This window comes from Primulina tabacum, chromosome 4 (assembly GCF_025594145.1).
Source record: "Primulina tabacum isolate GXHZ01 chromosome 4, ASM2559414v2, whole genome shotgun sequence".
In the NCBI taxonomy this organism is placed as follows: Eukaryota; Viridiplantae; Streptophyta; class Magnoliopsida; order Lamiales; family Gesneriaceae; genus Primulina; species Primulina tabacum.
This window is the reverse complement of record NC_134553.1, coordinates 49,910,150-49,930,812: the sequence shown is the minus strand read 5'-3', so window position 1 is coordinate 49,930,812 and position 20,663 is coordinate 49,910,150.

The window sequence follows — 20,663 nt, the reverse complement described above, 5'->3', positions numbered from 1 at the left end:
TATTTTCAAGAAGATTCACATCAACATTCCATTTGCTGATGCTTTAGATCAAATGCCAAACTATGCAAAGTTCATCAAAGATGTGATGTCAAAGAAGAGGAAGTTTTGCAAGAGTTCGAGACAGTGAAGTTGACCGAAGAGTGCAGCGCCATTCTCCAAAAGAAGTTACCACAAAAACTAAAAGATCCAGGGAGTTTTATTATTCCTTGTATTATTGGTAGTACTCATGTTAATTAAGCTTTATGTGATCTTGGAGCGAGTATTAATCTTATTCCATTTTCTATTTATAGGGACTTGGAGCTTGGGGAGGTAAAACCAACCACTATAACTTTGCAACTTGCAGATAGGTCACTCACCTATCCTCGTGGAATTGTTGAAGATGTTTTGGTAAAAGTTGACAAGTTTATCTTCCCTGCTGATTTTGTAATACTTGACATGGATGAAGATCAAGATGCTCCATTGATTTTTGGGCGACCCTTCTTAGCCACTGGAAAAGCATTGATAGATGAACACAAAGGAGAACTCACCTTGAGAGTTGGTGGGCAAGCTGTGATATTCAACATCTATAAGGCTATTAAAGGTAACGACAAGGTGAGTACTTGTTAAAGCATTGATATAATTGACTCTTGTGTTGCTGAGATTGGTATAGGTCATACAGTAGAATATCCATTAGAAAGATGCCTTTCTAGTATTGTCAATAGAGTTGACGATGATGATTGGGAATTGAGAGAGCAACTTTTAGCTCTTGAAGAGTTTCCAAAGGTGAAGGAAGCCGCACAAGAGAAGTTGGAAGAAGAAAAATGTTCAGAGATAATACATTCATCCCCTATTTTGAAGGAATTGCCAAACCATCTTTGCTATGCTTTCTTGGGTGAGAAGTCGACATATCCGGTAATTATCTCTTCCTCTCTTACTTTAGATGAAAAAGAGAAAATGTTGAGAGTGCTGAGGAAATTTAAAACTGCATTTGGGTGGTCGATTTCTGATATCTAGGGGATTAGTCCCACCATATGCATGCATAGAATTTTAATGGAGGAGTCATACGCTTCTTATGTGGATCATCAGAGAAGGCTAAATCCAGCCATGAAGGAGGTAGTGAAAAATGAAGTGTTGAAATTGTTAAATGTTGGAGTTATATATGCTATTTCTGACAGCAGTTGGGTGTCTCCTGTGCAAGTAGTGCCTAAAAAGGGTGGAATGACTGTGGTAAAGAATGAAAATGATGAACTAATATCTACTCGTACTGTGACTGGATGACGAGTATGTATTGAGTATAGGAATTTGAACAATGCCACATGTAAAGATCATTTTCCATTACCTTTTATTGATCAAATGCTTGATAGACTTGCTGGTTATTGTCACTACTATTTTTTAGATAGTTATTCAAGTTATAACCAGATTGCTATAGCACCAGAGGATCAAGAGAAGACAACATTTACGTGCCCCTATGGAACGTTTGCTTTTAGGAGGATGCCTTTTGGGCTATGCAATGCACCTGCTACTTTTCAGAGTGTATGATAGCCATATTTGCAGACATGGTGGAGAACAACATGGAAGTCTTCATGGATGATTTCTCGGTATTTGGCTCTTCATTTGATCACTGTTTACATAACCTTTCTCTCGTTTTGCAGAGATGTCAAGAAAAGAACTTAGTTCTTAATTGGGAGAAGTGTCATTTTATGGTCCAAGAGGGTATTTTTCTTGGACATAAAGTGTCTTCTAAGGGATTAGAGGTAGACAGAGCCAAAGTGGTAGCAATTGAAAAGCTTCCACCACCAAAGAACATCAAAGGGATAAGGAGTTTCTTAGGACACGCCGGGTTTTATCGTAGATTTATCAAAGCTTTTTCTAAGATTATTAAACCTTTTTATAACTTGCTTGAAAAAGAATCCAATTTTATTTTTGATGATGATTGTCTGCAGGCATTTGAGAAGATCAAGAAGGCATTGGTGACAGCACCAATCATGATAGTAACAGATTGGAAGGAGCCCTTCGAGTTGATGTGCGATGCTAGTGATTATGCAGTAGGTGTGGTGTTGGGCCAAAGGCGTGATAAATTGTTTAGATCAATCTACTATGCAAGTCGAACCATGGATGCTGCACAACAAAATTACACAACTACGAAAAAGGAGATGCTTGCAGTAGTGTTTGCATTTGACAAGTTTAGACCCTACTTGGTCGGTACAAAGGTAATTGTTTTCACTGACCATGCAGCTATTCGATACCTATTTGCTAAGAAGGATGCAAAACCACGCTTGATAAGGTGGATTTTATTGCTCCAAGAGTTTGATTTTGAAGTGAATGATAGGAAAGAGTGTGAAAATCAAGTGGCTGACCACTTGTCACGGCTCGAACTTGAAGATAAAACAGATGAAGGAACCATAAAAGAAGCATTCCCAGATGAACAGCTGTTTGAGGTAAATTCTATACTCCCTTGGTTTGCTGATATAGCTAATTTCTTGTCTTGTGGTACTCTCCCTCCAGATTTGAGTTATCACCAAAAGAAGAAATTCTTTCACGATGCAAAGTTTTACATATGGGATGATCCATACGTCTTCAAGAGATGTGCTGATCAGATGATTAGAAGATGCGTAGCGGAGGAAGAAGCGAAAGTTATTCTTGAACAATGCCACTCTTCACCATATGGCGGACACTTTGGAGCATCAAGAACAGCAGCAAAGGTATTACAGTCTGGTTTTCATTGGCTTACTTTGTTCAAAGATAGTTATACCTTAGCCAAGTCATGTGACAGATGCCAAAGGGTTGGCAATATTTCTAGACGCCATGAGTTCCCATTGACCAATATTTTGGAAGTTGAACTTTTTGATGTTTGGGGTATTGACTTCATGGGACCATTCCCATCTTCTTTTGGTCAATCTTATATTTTTCTTGCTGTGGATTATGTGTCAAAATGGGTGGAAGCAACTGCCACCAATACTAATGATGCTCGAGTGGTTGCTAAGTTTGTTCACAGGAACATCTTCACAAGATTTGGGACACCAAGTGCCATAAATAGTGATGAAGGTACACATTTTTGTAAGAAAATCTTTAACTCACTTTTGGCTAAATATGATGTGAAGCATAAGGTGACCATGGCATACCACCCACAAGCAAATGGACAAGCCGAAGTATCCAACCGGGAGATTAAGCAGATATTGGATAAAACGGTAAAGACAAACCGGAAGGATTGGGCACTAAAGATGGATGATGCCTTATGGGCGTACAGAACGGCATACAAGACACCTATTGGGATGTCACCCTATAGGTTGGTATTTGGTAAGGCCTGTCACTTACCGCTGGAATTGGAACACAGAGCTTTTTGGGCCGTGAAAAAGCTCAACTTTGACATGGAAGCATCTGGTGAGCAGCGGCTATTGCAATTGAATGAGATGGAGGAATTCAGAAATGACGCTTATGAAAAAGCAAAGATCTACAAGGAGAAGACCAAGAAGTGGCACGACGACCATATCTTGCACAGAAATTTTGAGCCCGAACAACAAGTACTGTTTTTCAATTCATGCCTCAAACTATTTCCTGGTAAGCTAAAATCAAGAAGGTCGGGGCCATTTACAATAGAATCAGTCCAACCATATGGAGCCATTGAGCTAAAGTGCAATGATGGAAGAACGTTTGGACAACGGATCAAACATTATTATGGGACTGAAGTACGGCATCTTGACAACATTCCTTTGGGCGGATCAACTTGATGTAGACTGGTGGTAGTCGGGCTGACGACGTTAAACCAAGCGCTTATTGGGAGGCAACCCAAATTTTTGTTTCTTTATTGCATTTCGTTTTTAGTTTTGCTTCTACTCTTGTATTCTTATTCTTGGTTGTGATTTTTTTGGTTTAGTGTGTTCTTGTATTTCCCCAAATCTTATTAATTTCAATTGTGTTTTTCAGGAATAAAAAAAAAAATTCTCCTTCACTTCAAAATAATTTCTCAAGAACACATTCCACACTCGATTTTGTTCTTCCAAATACACATTTCCCACTCCACACATACATACATTCACTCATTTCATCCAATATCCATCTTCATTCCAAAAATTCAACACCAAACCTAGGGTGTGAAAAGGGGGCTCGAAAATTTTACACCAAGGATTGATTGGAGCTTCGATTTTGTTCTTCCAAGAAGCATTTCATCAAAGTGAGCAAATCCATACTACATTTGCTTTGCAATTCGAAATTATTGGTAGTATTGGCTATGGAAGAAAAGTGAGATTAATATTCAATTTTAGTGGAGTAAATTCTTTACATTATTGATTGGATTGGTGTGTGTATTGTTGAAGTGTAGTTGTTGTGATTAATAAGTTTGGGGGAGTGAAAGAATCATCAAGTTTATTGAATTGGATTGAAGGAGAAGTTGGTGCTTTGAAAGTGTTTGACAAAATGCCTCCAAGAAAAAAACAATCAAAGGTTGCATCCTCATCTGCGAATTATGATGCACACAAGTTCTGGGACGAGAAGGCGGAGGAAAATTATGGTAAAATTCTGAACAAGAGCATTGTGAAAGAGAGGGGATTTGACCTGAGTTTCCCACGAACCGAGATCGGATTAACGTTTACTGCTAGGCATTGGGAGAAGTTTGGCAAGCCACCACAGGATGCAGTCATTTCTTTGGTACTAGAATTTTATGCTAACCTTAAGGTTAAGCATGATCATTTGAAAGTTTTGGTGAGAGGAAAGATGGTAGCTTTTGATGCTCATACCATCAACACGATGTATGATATCCCTCCAGTCATGCACGATGAATACGAAGAATATCGGACCGAGGAAGTTGATGATAATAATATTCTTCAGACTATATGCATTGAGGGAGCGGAGTGGCGAATGAGAGAAAATGGCATTTAAGCCTAGCCAATTCAGATCTGACAAATGTTGCCAAAGATTGGCATTCCTTCATTTCGGCTAGGATTAAGCCCACTGACCATACTACCACTGTCATCAAGGAGAGGGCAATCCTGACTTTTTGCATCATGACGGGAAAAACAATTGACTTAGGTCAATTGCTTCAGAGCTCGATGTTAGATTATACAAAAAGTAACTCTTCTAGTGGACTCCTCCACCCTTCTCTTATCACAAACCTATGCCATTATGCGGGAGTGACTTGGGCAGCACATGAAGAATTGTTAAAATCAAAAAATGCCATTGTGGTAATTCAACCACATTGGTCACTGACATCTGATCAACATGATACACGTCAAGCTCAGAGAAAATTCAATAGAAGAGCTGCGGAAAGACATGCCCATGCTCAGGCCCCACAACAACAAACACAACCGCAACCAAGAAATGTGCGAGATAGATTAACTCATTTGGAAGAAGAGATGCCACACCAACGCCAAGACATGGACGAGTTTCGGTTTAGGACCGATACATTCATGGGATATATGATGGATTTCACGTCCGTCTTGGCTCAACAATTTCCATCAGCTTCAACATCTGGTAATCCATTTCCACAACCTCCATAGTGGCCGCCCGCATACTACCCGCCAGAGTTCCAACCACCACAAGAAGACGCAGATGATGAGGATGGCTGTAGAACCCGTAAATCAGTAGACGTATAAGCCATGCATAATTCTAGATTTTTAAATTTAATTGACTTCATTGCATAATTATTTTAAATGCATTTATTTGAAGTTAATTATTTCATTATTTCAGTTCAGTAGATTGATTTTTAGCATTTCAGTATTTTCAGTGAGGCCGGACCGGAGTTGGAGTTTTGAGATAGAATTTAAGATTCGAGAAATATTTCCAGAAGTTAATTTAGCTAGTAACTAAGTTCATTTAAGTTAGAAAGGAAGGTTTGAAGATTTAATTTAATTATTTGAGGTGATTAAGAAATGAACTCATTTAAGTTATTAAATTAAGGGGTTAGCTCACTAAATTATTTAAAGGATTAGTAAGGCTTTCAAGGATTATTAGTTGACTAGATAATCAACATTTCCCTTTATTTTATCATGCATTTTTCGGCCACCCTTAGTGCTAGAATATTCATTTTCCAACTCACCAACTTTGACCAATTCTTTGCATGTAATTAGTAGGATAATTCTAGGATTTTTGGGAGCACAATTTAATTAAATAAATGGACATATCCTAGACTAGAAAACAAGCCAATATTCGGCCACCTTATCCCCAAGAAGACTTGATATCAAACAACAATTCAAATTCAAAAGGAGGGTGGACTTAGCCTTGATTCATTCCTTATATCTTGCACCCTTTCTCCTCACCTTCCTAACCATTTTTCCCCCTCTCATTTCTTTCGAAATCTGAGTGAAATTTTAAGCTGAGAACCGTGGGAATCCAGTAGGAAAATAAGGGAGAGAAATCGAGTTCAAGAAGGTAGACAAGAAGCGCTCCACCTCCTCCGTGCCGAGTCGTCGTTGTTTCGTTCGTTTTCTTTCAAAACGAAACCAGGCATGTCTAGATTTCTTTCAAACCTCAATCAAGTCATATTATCATTTATTTTTCAGTACATGATCATGTTTTAGCAAGCAAAAACCGAGATACATGTCAAAATATTTTTGGAACACACATGCAGAATTTCGGCCTTTCATGGCAAGCTTCACGTTTTTCTGAGTTTTGATGGTTTCAGGTATTGGATCGACTCCAGGCTCCCAAGGCGGCTTGTATACATGTAATAGGATGCATTAGGACCATGTTGGTCCATTCAAACCAGCCCCATACTTGCTGGAAAACCGAAATGACAGCAAGTTCCCCATAAGTGCAGAAATGTGATTCGAAATTTCAGTTTGGATGTCAAGGAGGAAGGATCTGATCTTGGCTGCCCCAAGGGCCTTTAGCCATGGTTGGATCACTCCCCTAGCATGTCTAAGACGTGACTAAGTCGCCCTTTTGGTGGCTTGGTCCATGGCTCATCGGTTTTTTAAATAATCAACAAGAACAGCCCCTTTCCCCATTCGGCCCTTCCATTTTTCAGCATATGGTTCGTTTCTTTTGTGGCTTGGTGTGGATCTTGGTTGGCCTATGGCCCTTAGCCACGGTTCATATCATGCTCCTAGATGTCTAGATCGTGCCATGGTCAATCAAATGGCCACTGGAACGACGCAAGACATCGATCATAGCATAAACACTACACACGCATGTACGTTGCTCTCGGTTGGACCCTTCGGTTAAGATTTGGTGTGATGCGGATTGTGGCTGGCCTAGGGCCCTTAGCCATGGTTCATATCATTCCTTGGGACGTTGTGGAGAGGCTTTGGTCGGTGGTTCACGCCCCAATGGCCAAAAGTCTCGCAAACGACGCGATGCAAGCAAGGTCGCAGCTGCTGGAAATTACAGCAAGTTGCTGTGTCGTTTAGAAGGCTTGTTCGAGTTCTTGGTTGGCTTTTAGCCCATGGCCTTGGACTGGACAATGCCTCATTGAGTTAGGAAGGTCATGTTTTCGACCGTTTGTCATTTGGATTATTTTTGAGGTCGTACGAGAATTTACGGTGCAATGTGCCAAATTGACTCTCGAAAGAGCGTTTCGTGTTTTGGCCTCCATTTCACCTAGATTTCGACCCTACCATTTTAGGAACATTATTTTATGATTTTTCAGCGTATTTTAATCATGACTATACGTCGGTTCAGTGTCGGTTCAGGTTGGCTCGGAGTCATGATTAAATGCGAAGTCATTAGGCGTCATAGTCGCATCTTTTGAACGTAAATTGCGTAATTGGTCAAGTTTAAGCCATTGCATATTTTTCATGGCACAGTTAGGTTGCAGCGAGCCTGGGAACGATCCAATCCAATCCAGTTGGTAAAATTACAGGAATTTCATTACGCCAGTTAATTATTTTACGTGCATTAAATAGAAAATGATTATTTTTGAGATTTATGCGATATGGCTTGTGGTTCATTCACTATGTGGGAGTGTTATTTTTATACGGTCGCCAGTGACCGATCAGTTCAGTATGGTACCACCCGGTCGCCAGTGACCGGCCAGCTCAGTTCAGTTTCAGCCTCCCCGGTAGCCAGTTACCGATCAGTTCAGCTTAGTGCAGTGGCCACAGGCGTAAAACATAATCTCAACAGAAAATTTTATCAGTTATTTCAGTACAGGCTCCAAGGAGCAAATATTTTTACAGTGATTTTCCAGTTCAGTTATGCACGTATTATAATTGCTCAGTACAGATTATTTTCAGTATGCCTCAGGACAGGATAAGTTAACTCATGCATATTTTAATTCAGATTTTTACTCGTTACCTGCGATTTATGCATGCTGAGTCTTTAGGCTCACTAGACTTGATTGTTGTAGGTACTGATGAGGCCAGGGCCGAGGGCGGGGACCAGTGAGCCAGCTTGGGTCGGCAGTAGTGGCACCCGAGGACCTCAGAGCAGCAGTTGTTATTTTCTTCGCAAACAATTTTTATCAGTTGTTGGATATTTTTAAATCGTTGTTGTTGGCAAAACTTTGATTTTCTTCCGCTGCAATATTTTGAAATATTGAACTTGATTCACCAGTGATTTTATGAATGAGGCCATTTAAGTTCTTTTAAAAGAAAATTTTTAATTTTCCGCAAATTTTCAAGCAAGTAGTTCGAGGGCCTTCACAGTTGGTATCAGAGCGGTGGTTCTGTATAGGGTTTCACTACTACTGACCGCGAGAAGCTCACGAAGCCACGCCTTTGGTCTGTAAGTTTTTCAGTTCAGCATTTTGTTCAGCATTTTAGTTAAGCATGAATTATTTTGTCAGCATGCTTCCAGATTTTCAGTATTTCAGAGTTCATTTAAAATAAATTATGAAATTATGCATGTTAGTTACGTATGGGTTATGTTGGAACAGTATGCCCTCTAGACGCATTTTAGAGCACAACAGAGAGGAGGAGCCTCGCCGAGAGGACAGAGAGGAGCATAGACCGGAGGGAGACCTACCACCTCCTCCACCGCCCCCACCGGACATGAGTGCCCAGATGTTAGCTGGGATGGCACAGTTCTTCGCACAGTTTGCGGGGGGCAATGCCGCAGCCGCAGCCAGGCCGACAGGGCCCGAGGCTGTGTATGAGCGATTCATGAAGATGCGCCCGAAGGAATTCTCTGGGGCATCTGACCCCATGGTTGCCGAGGGATGGATCAAATCCCTCGAGGTTATCTTCGATTTTATGGAGCTGGGGGACGCAGACCGAGTCCGTTGTGCCACCTACCTTGTTCACTGGAGACGCCCGCTTATGGTGGGAAGGAGCTTCGGTAGCCCTGACCTTGGCTACACTTTCTTGGACCCGCTTTTACGGAGGTTTTCTACTCCAAGTATTTTGCTGAGGAGGTTCGCACCAGGCTGACCACCGAGTTCATGAGTCTGAGACAGGGGGATATGTCGGTTACGGAGTTTATCCGTAAGTTCGAGAGGGGCTGTCACTTTGTGCCCCTGATAGCGAATGATGCCAAAGCCAAGCTGATGCACTTCCTGGTGGGTTTACGGCCGATCTTGCGCCGGGATGTTAGGGTATCTGACCCTGCTACTTATGAGATTGCCAGTCTCCAAGGCCTTAGCCGCAGAGCAGGATCTGCGGGATATCGAGAGGGATCGCCAGGGCAAGCGCCCAGTCCAGGCACCGCACCGCCCTCCTCCTCATCAGCATCAGCAGCAGAATAAGAGGCCTTTTCATGGACCGCCCAGGAACAGAGGCCAGCAGCAGCAGCAGCAGCAGCGGGGACGCCCAGCCCCGAGGACTCAGGAGCACCCAGTCTGTCCCAGGTGCTCACGTCGCCATCCTGGAGCATGTATGGCTGGCTCAGGAAAGTGTTTTAAGTGTGGCAGTCCAGACCACATGTTGCTGCAGTGTCCTCAGAGGAATCTGCCTACCCAAGGCAGAGTTTTTGCTCTCCATGCCTCGGAAGCCAACCCGGAGACTATGTTGTTGACAGGTACCTTTAAAACTTTAAGTTATTATTTGAAGTTCCGCATGTTGGGAATCGGGATTTAGATTTTGAACTTAGAACTGTTATAGGATTGCATGCTCTACTCAGATTTATTTAGAGGAAATTAAGCTAGAGGAACCTTGATCTTTGCATGTCTATAAGTTTAGATCTTGTAGTGGGATTCAACTTAGAGCTCCGCTCTTTCAGGGAGAATTTTTATATCTGGTTCCGCTACCAAGGCCTTGATAGATTCAGGGGCCACTCACTCGTTTATTTCGGAGATCTTTGCAAACTTTCTCAAGATCCAGACCATTGGGCTAGATACAGCCTTTTCAGTAGTGTTGCCGTCAGGCGAGGAGATGGCAGCTACCAATGTTATCCGAGATATAGACCTTGAGCTGCACGGTAATCTTGTTTATGCGGATCTGATTGTGCTACCGATGCCGGAATTTGACATCATCCTAGGGATGGACTGGCTATTGAGGAACAGAGTGTTGATAGACTTCCAGCGGAGATCCGTTCTTGTCCGACCGCCTGGAATGGAGCAGTTCTTATTTGAGCCGGACAGGTACTTTCCTTTACCGCGCATTATTCCTTATGTTCAGGCTAGGAAGCTCATGCATAGAGGGTGTCGGGCATTTCTAGCAACCCTTTTATCTGTCCCCGAGGAACCCAGCCAGTCAGCCTCAGATGTTCCGATTGTTAGAGATTTCTTAGACGTTTTTCCCGAAGACGTCTCTGGTATGCCACCAGAGAGAGAGGTGAGTTTTCCATTGAGCTTATGCCAGGTACGGCTCCGATATCCAAAGCGCCGTACCGACTAGCACCGACAGAGATGGCAGAGCTTAAGAAGCAGATCCAGGAACTTCTCGACAAGGAGTTCATTCGCCCGAGCTTTTCTCCATGGGGCGCGCCAGTCTTATTCGTGAAAAAGAAGGATGGCTCGATGAGGCTTTGCATTGACTACCGGGAGTTGAACAGGGTTACAGTGAAGAATAAATACCCACTGCCGAGGATTGAGGATCTGTTTGACCAGTTGCAGGGAGCTTCGATTTTCTCCAAGATAGATCTGCGTTCCGGTTATCACCAGTTGAGGGTGAGAGATGCTGATGTCTCGAAGACAGCTTTCAGGACTCGTTATGGCCACTACGAGTTCCTAGTGATGCCGTTCGGTCTGACGAATGCGCCAGCGATCTTCATGGATCTCATGAATCGCGTATTTCAGCCGTACCTCGACCAGTTTGTGATAGTGTTCATAGATGACATTCTCGTCTACTCCAAGAATCGGGAGGAGCACAGCAGGCATCTGACCACAGTGTTGCAGACATTGCAGAAACATAAACTATTCGTAAAGTTCAGTAAGTGCGAATTCTGGTTAGAGAAGGTGGCGTTCTTGGGCCACATTGTTTCTAGCAGTGGTATTGAGGTAGACCCGGCGAAAGTTGTAGCAGTAAGAGATTGGGTTGTGCCTCAGAATGCATCAGAGATCCGCAGTTTTCTTGGGCTAGCAGGATATTACAGGAAATTCATTCAGGGATTCTCATCCATTGCCGTTCCACTCACAGCACTGACAAAGAAAAATGTGAAGTTTGTGTGGAGCGAGGAGTGTCAGAAGAGCTTCGATACTTTGAAGCAAGCTCTTATCTCAGCACCCGTTTTGGCTGTGCCGTCAGGATCTGGTGAGTTTGTCCTTTATACCGATGCTTCGAAGCTTGGTTTAGGTGCAGTTTTGATGCAGCATGGGAGAGTGATAGCGTATGCTTCTCGACAGCTGAAAATCCACGAGAAGAACTACCCCACCCATGATCTGGAGTTAGCGGCCGTAGTTTTTGCTTTGAAGATTTGGAGGCACTATCTGTATGGAGAGAAGTGTCAGATCTTTACCGACCATAAGAGCCTCAAGTATTTCTTTACGCAGAAGGAGCTGAACATGCGTCAGAGACGTTGGTTGGAGCTTGTGAAAGACTACGATTGTGACATTAGCTACCACCCGGGTAAAGCTAATGTAGTTGCGGATGCTTTGAGCAGGAAAGTCGCAGTGATGGCTCATTTGACGATTCAGAAACCTCTTCAGATCGAGATGCAGAGGTTTGATCTTGAGACTTACCCTCGAGGTAGAGTTCCTCGTTTATCTACCTTGACTATCCAGTCCTCTCTTATTGACCGTATTCGCAGCGGTCAGGCAGCAGATGAGCAGTTGGCACAGTGGAAGAAGAGAGATGAAGCTAAGGGCAGTGTTTTGTATTCAGTCAGCGACGGTATTGTGAGATACCGAGATAGGATATGGGTTCCCAGCAGTGATTCTATCCGAGCAGACATCTTATCAGAGGCCCATACGTCCCCGTACTCCATTCACCCTGGGAGTACGAAGATGTACAAAGATCTGCAGCTACTGTATTGGTGGCCAGGGAATGAAGAAGGACATCAGGCGTTTTGTATCCGAGTGCCTGACTTGCCAGTTAGTGAAGGCCGAGCATCAGAGACCAGCAGGTTTGCTCAAGCCTCTTCCTATTCCCGAGTGGAAGTGGGAGAACATTACCATGGACTTTGTGACCGGATTGCCGAGGTCAGCCAGAGGATCGAATGCTATCTGGGTGATTGTAGATCGTCTTACCAAATCAGCGCACTTCTTGCCTATTAAGACGACTTTCACCATGGTTCAGTATGCAGAGCTGTATATCCGAGAGATAGTCCGACTCCACGGTATTCCAGTTTCTATCGTATCCGACAGAGATCCCAGATTCACTTCCTCGTTTTGGAAGAGTTTGCATTCGACTTTGGGTACGAAGTTGCTGTTTAGCACAGCTTTCCATCCGCAGACAGATGGACAGTCGGAGCGAGTTATTCAGATCTTAGAGGATCTTCTCCGTGCTTGCGTCATTGATTTCTCTGGGAGTTGGGAGTCGAACTTACCATTGGTAGAGTTCACCTATAACAACAGTTTCCAGTCGTCCATAGGTATGGCTCCGTATGAAGCGCTGTATGGTCGCAAGTGTAGATCTCCTGTTCATTGGGATGAAGTAGGAGAGAGAGCAGAGTTGGGTCCAGAGATTGTTCAGCAGGCAGTAGATGTAGTAGTCAAGATCCGTGATAGGATGAGGACTGCTCAGAGCCGACAGAAGAGTTATGCCGATCAGCGGAGGAGAGAGTTAGAGTTTGCAGTGGGCGATCATGTCTTCGTGAAAGTGGCACCTATGAAGGGTGTCATGAGATTTGGCAAGAAAGGGAAGCTCAGTCCGAGATTCATTGGACCGTTTGAGATCCTCGACAGAGTTGGGACGCTAGCGTATCGTGTGGCTCTTCCGCCAAATCTGGCCGGAGTACACAATGTCTTTCACGTCTCCATGCTGAGGAAGTATATGGCAAATCCTTTGCATGTGCTGAATTTCGAGCCGTTGCAGCTTACTCCGAACTTATCTTATGAGGAGAGACCCGTGCAGATCCTAGACAGACAGGAGAAGAAACTTCGGAACAAGTTGGTTAAGCGAGTCAAAGTCAAATGGCTCAACCATTCAGAGGAGGAAGCTACGTGGGAGTCTGAGCCGGAGATGAGAAGTCGATACCCTGAGTTATTCGGTGAGTTCTAATTTCGAGGACGAAATTTATTTAAGGGGGGAAGGATTGTAGAACCCGTAAATCAGTAGACGTATAAGCCATGCATAATTCTAGATTTTTAAATTTAATTGACTTCATTGCATAATTATTTTAAATGCATTTATTTGAAGTTAATTATTTATTATTTCAGTTCAGCAGTTTGATTTTTAGCATTTCAGTATTTTCAGTGAGGCCGGACCGGAGTTGGAGTTTTGAGATAGAATTTAAGATTTGAGAAATATTTTCAGAAGTTAATTTAGCTAGTAACTAAGTTCATTTAAGTTAGAAAGGAAGGTTTGAAGATTTAATTTAATTATTTGAGGTGATTAAGAAATGAACTCATTTAAGTTATTAAATTAAGGGGTTAGCTCACTAAATTATTTAAAGGATTAGTAAGGCTTTCAAGGATTATTAGTTGACTAGATAATCAACATTTCCCTTTATTTTATCATGCATTTTTCGGCCACCCTTAGTGCTAGAAGATTCATTTTCCAACTCACCAACTTTGACCAATTCTTTGCATGTAATTAGTAGGATAATTCTAGGATTTTTGGGAGCACAATTTAATTAAATAAATGGACATATCCTAGACTAGAATCAAGCCAATATTCGGCCACCTTATCCCCAAGAAGACTTGATATCAAACAACAATTCAAATTCAAAAGGAGGGTGGACTTAGTCTTGATTCATTCCTTATATCTTGCACCCTTTCTCCTCACCTTCCTAACCATTTTTCCCCCTCTCTTTTCTTTCGAAATCTGAGTGAAATTTTAAGCTGAGAACCGTGGGAATCCAGTAGGAAAATAAGGGAGAGAAATCGAGTTCAAGAAAGGTAGACAAGAAGCGCTCCACCTCCTCCGTGCCGAGTCGTCGTTGTTTCGTTCGTTTTCTTTCAAAACGAAACCAGGCATGTCTAGATTTCTTTCAAACCTCAATCAAGTCATATTATCATTTATTTTTCAGTACATGATCATGTTTTAGCAAGCAAAAACCGAGATACATGTCAAAATATTTTTGGAACACACATGCAGAATTTCGGCCCTTTCATGACAAGCTTCACGTTTTTTTCTGAGTTTTGTGGTTTCAGGTGATTGGTTCGATTCCAGGCTCCCAAGGCGGCTTGTATACATGTAGTAGGATGCATTAGGACCATGTTGGTCCATCCAAACCAGCCCCATGCTTGCTGGAAAACCGAAATGACAGCAAGTTCCCCATAAGTGCAGAAATGTGATTCGAAAATTCAGTTTGGATGTCAAGGAGGAAGGATCTGATCTTGGCTGCCCCAAGGGCCTTTAGCCATGGTTGGATCACTTCCCTAGCATGTCTAAGACGTGACTAAGTCGCCCTTTTGGTGGCTTGGTCCATGGCTCATCGGTTTTTAAATAATCAACAAGAACAGCCCCTTTCCCCATTCGGCCCTTCCATTTTTCAGCATATGGTTCGTTTCTTTTGTGGCTTGGTGTGGATCTTGGTTGGCCTATGGCCCTTAGCCACGGTTCATATCATGCTCCTAGATGTCTAGATCGTGCCATGGTCAATCAAATGGCCACTGGAACGACGCAAGACATCGATCATAGCATAAACACTACACACGCATACACGTTGCTCTCGGTTGGACCCTTCGGTTAAGATTTGGTGTGATGCGGATTGTGGCTGGCCTAGGGCCCTTAGCCATGGTTCAAATCATTCCTTGGGATGTTGGTAAGAGTCTCTGGTCGGTGGTTCACGCCCCAATGGCCGATAGCCTCGAAAACGACACAAGGAAAAACAAGTGCGGAGCTGCTGTATTTTTTGACAGCAAGTATGCTGCTGTTCAGAAGCGTCGTTCGAGTTCTTGGTTGGCTTTTAGCCCATGGCCTTGGACTGGACAGTGCCTCATTGAGTTAGGAAGGTCATGTTTTTGACCGTTCGTCATTTGGATCATTTTTGAGGTCGTACGAGAATTTACGGTGCAATGTGCCAAATTGACTCTTGAAAGAGCGTTTCGTGTTTTGGCCTCCATTCCACCTAGATTTCGACCCTATCATTTTAGGAACATTATTTTATGATTTTTCAGCGTATTTTAATCATGACTATACGTCGGTTCAGTGTCGGTTCAGGTTGGCTCGGAGTCATGATTAAATGCGAAGTCATTAGGCGTCATAGTCGCATCTTGTGAACGTAAATTGCATAGTTGGCCAAGTTTAAGCTATTGCATATTTTTCATGGCACAGTTAGGTTGCAGCGAGCCTGGGAACGATCCAACCCAATCCAGTTGGTAAAATTACAGGAATTTTCATTACGCCAGTTAATTATTTTACGTGCTTTAAACAGAAAATGATTATTTTTGAGATTTATGCGATATGGCTTGTGGTTCATTCACTATGTGGGAGTGTTATTTTTATACGGTCGCCAGTGACCGATCAGTTCAGTATGGTACCACCCGGTCGCCAGTGACCGGCCAGCTCAGTTCAGTTTCAGCCTCCCCGGTAGCCAGTTACCGATCAGTTCAGCTTAGTGCAGTGGCCACAGGCGTAAAACATAATCTCAACAGAAAATTTTATCAGTTATTTCAGTACAGGCTCCAAGGAGCAAATATTTTTACAGTGATTTTCCAGTTCAGTTATGCACGTATTATAATTGCTCAGTACAGATTATTTTCAGTATGCCTCAGGACAGGATATTTTATCACATGCATATTTTAAATTCAGATTTTTACTCGTTACCTGCGATTTATGCATGCTGAGTCTTTAGGCTCACTAGACTTGATTGTTGTAGGTACTGATGAGGCCAGGGCCGAGGGCGGGGACCAGTGAGCCAGCTTGGGTCGGCAGTAGTGGCACCCGAGGACCTCAGAGCAGCAGTTGTTATTTTCTTCGCAAACAATTTTTATCAGTTGTTGGATATTTTTAAATCGTTGTTGTTGGCAAAACTTTGATTTTCTTCCGCTGCAATATTTTGAAATATTGAACTTGATTCACCAGTGATTTTATGAATGAGGCCATTTAAGTTCTTTTAAAAAGAAAATTTTTAATTTTCCGCAAATTTCCAAGCAAGTAGTTCGAGGGCCTTCACAGTTGTGACATTTCTGGTGTTGTATGTTGATGACATTCTACTCATTGGGAATGATGTAGGAATGTTGCAATCAACTAAGATATGGTTAGCGGGTAAGTTCTCGATGCAGGACTTGGGTGAAGAATCTTTTGTGAATACAGATCTATAGAGATAGATCGAAAAGATTGCTTGGTCTCACCCAGTCCACATATATTGATACCATCGTGAAGCGGTTCTCGATGGATGAGTCCAAGAGAGGACATCTACCAATGTGTCATGGCGTGTCCCTATCCAAGTCTATGTCTCCCAAGACTGATGCAGAGATAGCGGCGATGACAAGCATTCCTTATGCATCTGCGATTGGTAGCATCATGTATGGAATGATATCTACACGTCCTGACGTGGTTTTTGCACTAAGTGTAGTGAGTAGATATCAATCGAACCCTGGTCTTCCACACTGGAAAGCTGTGAAAGACATCCTCAAGTATTTGAGAAGGACCAATAAGTTGTTCTTGGTCTATGGGGGTGGAGAACTAAAATTGGAAGGCTATACCGACTCTAGCTTCCAAAGCGATATCGATGACTTGAAATCAACCTCTGGTTTTGTATTCATTCTCAATGGTGCTGCTGCCTCTTGGAAGGGTTCCATGCAAGACAGTACTACGGATTCCACCACTGAGGCCGAATACATTGCTGCATCAGATGCAGCAAAGGAGGCTGTTTGGATAAGGAATTTCGTCCAAGAGTTGGATGTCATTCCTAATGGAGTTGCTCCTGTCCCGGTGTTGTTTGACAACACGGGAGCTTTAGCTCAAGCAAAGGAGCCAAGGTCTCATCAGAAGTCCAAACATGTATTGAGAAAGTACCACATCCTCTGAGAGATCGTGGAAAGAGGAGAAGTGTCGATCGACAAAGTCGGCTCCGCAGATAATGTTGTTGATCCACTAACTAAGCCTTTACCTGGACCATTATTCGAGTAGCATCGCGAATTGATGTTTTTGAAGCATATGGGTAGTTGGCTCTAGTGCAAGTGGGAGATTGTTAGAGTAGGTGCCCGTCGAGCCAAGTGTTGGCCTAGTGTTCACATTGAAACTCTATGTATAAACAATCTTTATTTTAATAATATTTGAAATTATTATTGGCATATCTTTATCTGAATACCCATGCTAGTTGCATAGATAAAGCCCTTGAATATACAAATAGTAGAAAGAATATGAGATGCTCATATGATGAGTATCATGAAACTCATATTTGGAATACTGTATAATCTAAACAGTTCCTAGTCGATTCAGCCGCCGCTAAGAAGGATATAGGCCGCTCGAGTTCGAGACTAGTATCTGCGATGTGAGTACCATGTTTCATTGGTAGGAGACATTGTGATGTCTGAGCATGCAGATAGGTGCTCCTGGTAGAGTGCACTGAACAACCCTCCATAAAGGACTTTCCAAGTGGTTTCACTTATCGAGTGGAAACGTCCTAGTTTATGGTTGTACACCATTAGTCCTTATGACCCGAGACAACATTGAGACTCTATGTGCTAGAATTACATTTTGACTTGTTTACCGACTCTCATGGGGTCATCAGGTGGCAAGGTTGGGTGTTCTGTCAAAACATATGGGAGTCGATGCATTGTAGTCGGGGATTCACCGCTTACCTTCGGGTATGAATATCCTATGTGTTCTCATGTGTATGTAGGTTGAAATCTCTGATCAGAGTATGGTGGTAATTAAGAAAGGGGTTTCATAGATTACACCATCGATGCAACTACGACATGACACATAGCATCGATTCATTGACAACTCTCTATAAACCAATGGTTGTCGAATCAGTCGGGATATATGAGTTGAAGGGACCGTACTGTACGCTAACCATAATTGAATGGTTCTTGCAGGAACTATCATTTGATACCTAGGGAATCATGTAAGCGATGCTGCTAGGCGTTTAACATGATTGGTTGGGTACTATCAGAATTGAGTTCTGACGTTCTTGTTATCAAAGAGTTGATAAGTAAGAATGGAGCAATTGGGGTATGCTCGTATAAGGACATGTTTAGTCCGAATCACATGGAGATGTGAACCCACGGCTAATTGTATCATTGAACCATTGTGGGTCACACAAGTGCTAACTTTCTAGATCCCGTTGAGAAGTAAAATAGTTCAAAGTGTTGAACGGTTTATAAATGAGTTTATAGGCATAAAGAAAAATAGAAGTATGACTTCTATGAGATAAATGTAACTTTTAATTTATGAATGTGTTCCTAAATTAAAAGTTGGCCAAGTAAATAATGTATTTGAAAATTTTTATTTTCATAAACATTATTATGGACTAAATTAAATTAATTCAAGTGTTGAATTAATTAAATACTAGTGGGCCTAGTAGAGTCCAAATAATTGAATTAATTCAAGTGTTGAATTAATTAACATTGGGCCTTGTAGAGCCCAATTAGAAATAATTATTAAACTAGTGGGCTTGAGTAAAATCAAGTAAAGTTTTAAATGGACTCAAATGTGTTTGAGACATTTAAATAAAGTCCATGGGCTTTGTAAATGTTACAAGCCCACTCAAAAAAGCATGCAAGGGAGAGGAAGAGTTGGGAGGCAACTTTTTCAAATAACAAGGCTTGTGTCTAACATGCTTTATTCTACTTTTTTCACAACCAAGAAAACTCACCTCCCTCTCTCCTCTCCAAAAGATGGCCGAAATTTTCGTGGCATTTTCTCTCCCATTTTTGCTTCTTCAATTGTTGAGGAAAGCATACACTTCTCAATGAAAAATGCTATAATTTTTCTAGTGCAAAATTAGAGTGGTTCTAGCTTGTTGGTGATGGACCTAATTTTGAAGGAAAGATTCAAGAACAAGGGGAAGCTTGTAGATTGTCATCCTTTGAAGAGCTTAGTTGTTTGACAACTAAGTTGGAGCCATAATCAATCCTTGTGATTGATAGGTAACGATTTCTCAACACCCTATGTATGACAAAGGTGTTTAGTATATGTTACACACTAGTACAAAGGTGCTCGATTTTTCTCTTGCAAAAACCGAAAATTTTGTACCTTCCGTTGCGCATTCGGGCACCTCAAATCGATCCCTTTCACGCGGGTGAGTGGTGTCGGGTCATTACAATAAAAGGCGGAAGGTGAAAGCTCCGGTTCCTGGGCTGGAGAAGTTCTATGAGTAATGATCGCGGGTGAGTGGTGTCGGGTCATTACACTTTCCTCCGTTTTCCTTCTATTATTTGAAGGGAATGAAGGTCATATATATATATATATATATATATATTGTAACGACCCAAGGCTATCCCGATCTTGGGCTCTGACTATGGGCTCTCCCTGGAACTCTAGACTCTTCCCTCACGGGCTTTTCATAGGCATCGTTACTCATAAGCTACTCCAGCCCATGCACTGGAGTTTGTACCTCCCCAGGATCGAACCTAAGACCACATGGATATATAGGTACTTAGCACAATCCTGGTACCAATTGAGCTAAGTACCTATATATCCATGTGGTCTTAGGTTCGATCCTGGGGAGGTACAAACTCCAGTGCATGGGCTGGAGTAGCTTATGAGTAACGATGCCTATGGAAAGCCCATGAGGGAAGAGTCTAGAGTCACTCTATGCACTGCACATCTCCCGCATATGCGCGACCGTCTTCGGCGCATATGCACGAGACATTATGTCTCAGCATGTATCCTTCACAGCAACTCGTGCATATGCGCGCACCATCGCCGCGCATATTCGCGAGGTCCTCTGCCATATGCGCGGGTCTTATCGCGCATATGCGCGAGGTTCTCTGCCTACCTCGCGCATATGCGCCCTGCTAGCTCGCGCATATGCGCGAGGCTCCTTCCTCGCACATAACTTCAATTCTTCTTTCGTCTTTTTCGGTCCGATCCGTTCCATCTATAATTATCTCAATTATCAATAAATCATTTTTAATTACAATAATCAAAACCTCGGGCATTACATTGACCAGTGCTCCGGTGTTGACTATTCCATCAGGTACTGGTGATTTTATTGTTTATTGCGGTGCTTCTCACAGAGGATTAGGTTGTGTTTTGATGCAGCGGGGACATGTGATTGCCTATGCCTTAAGACAATTGAAGCCACATGAGTCTCGCTACCCAATTCATGATCTCGAATTTGCAGCCATTGTATTTACATTGAAGATTTGGCGACAC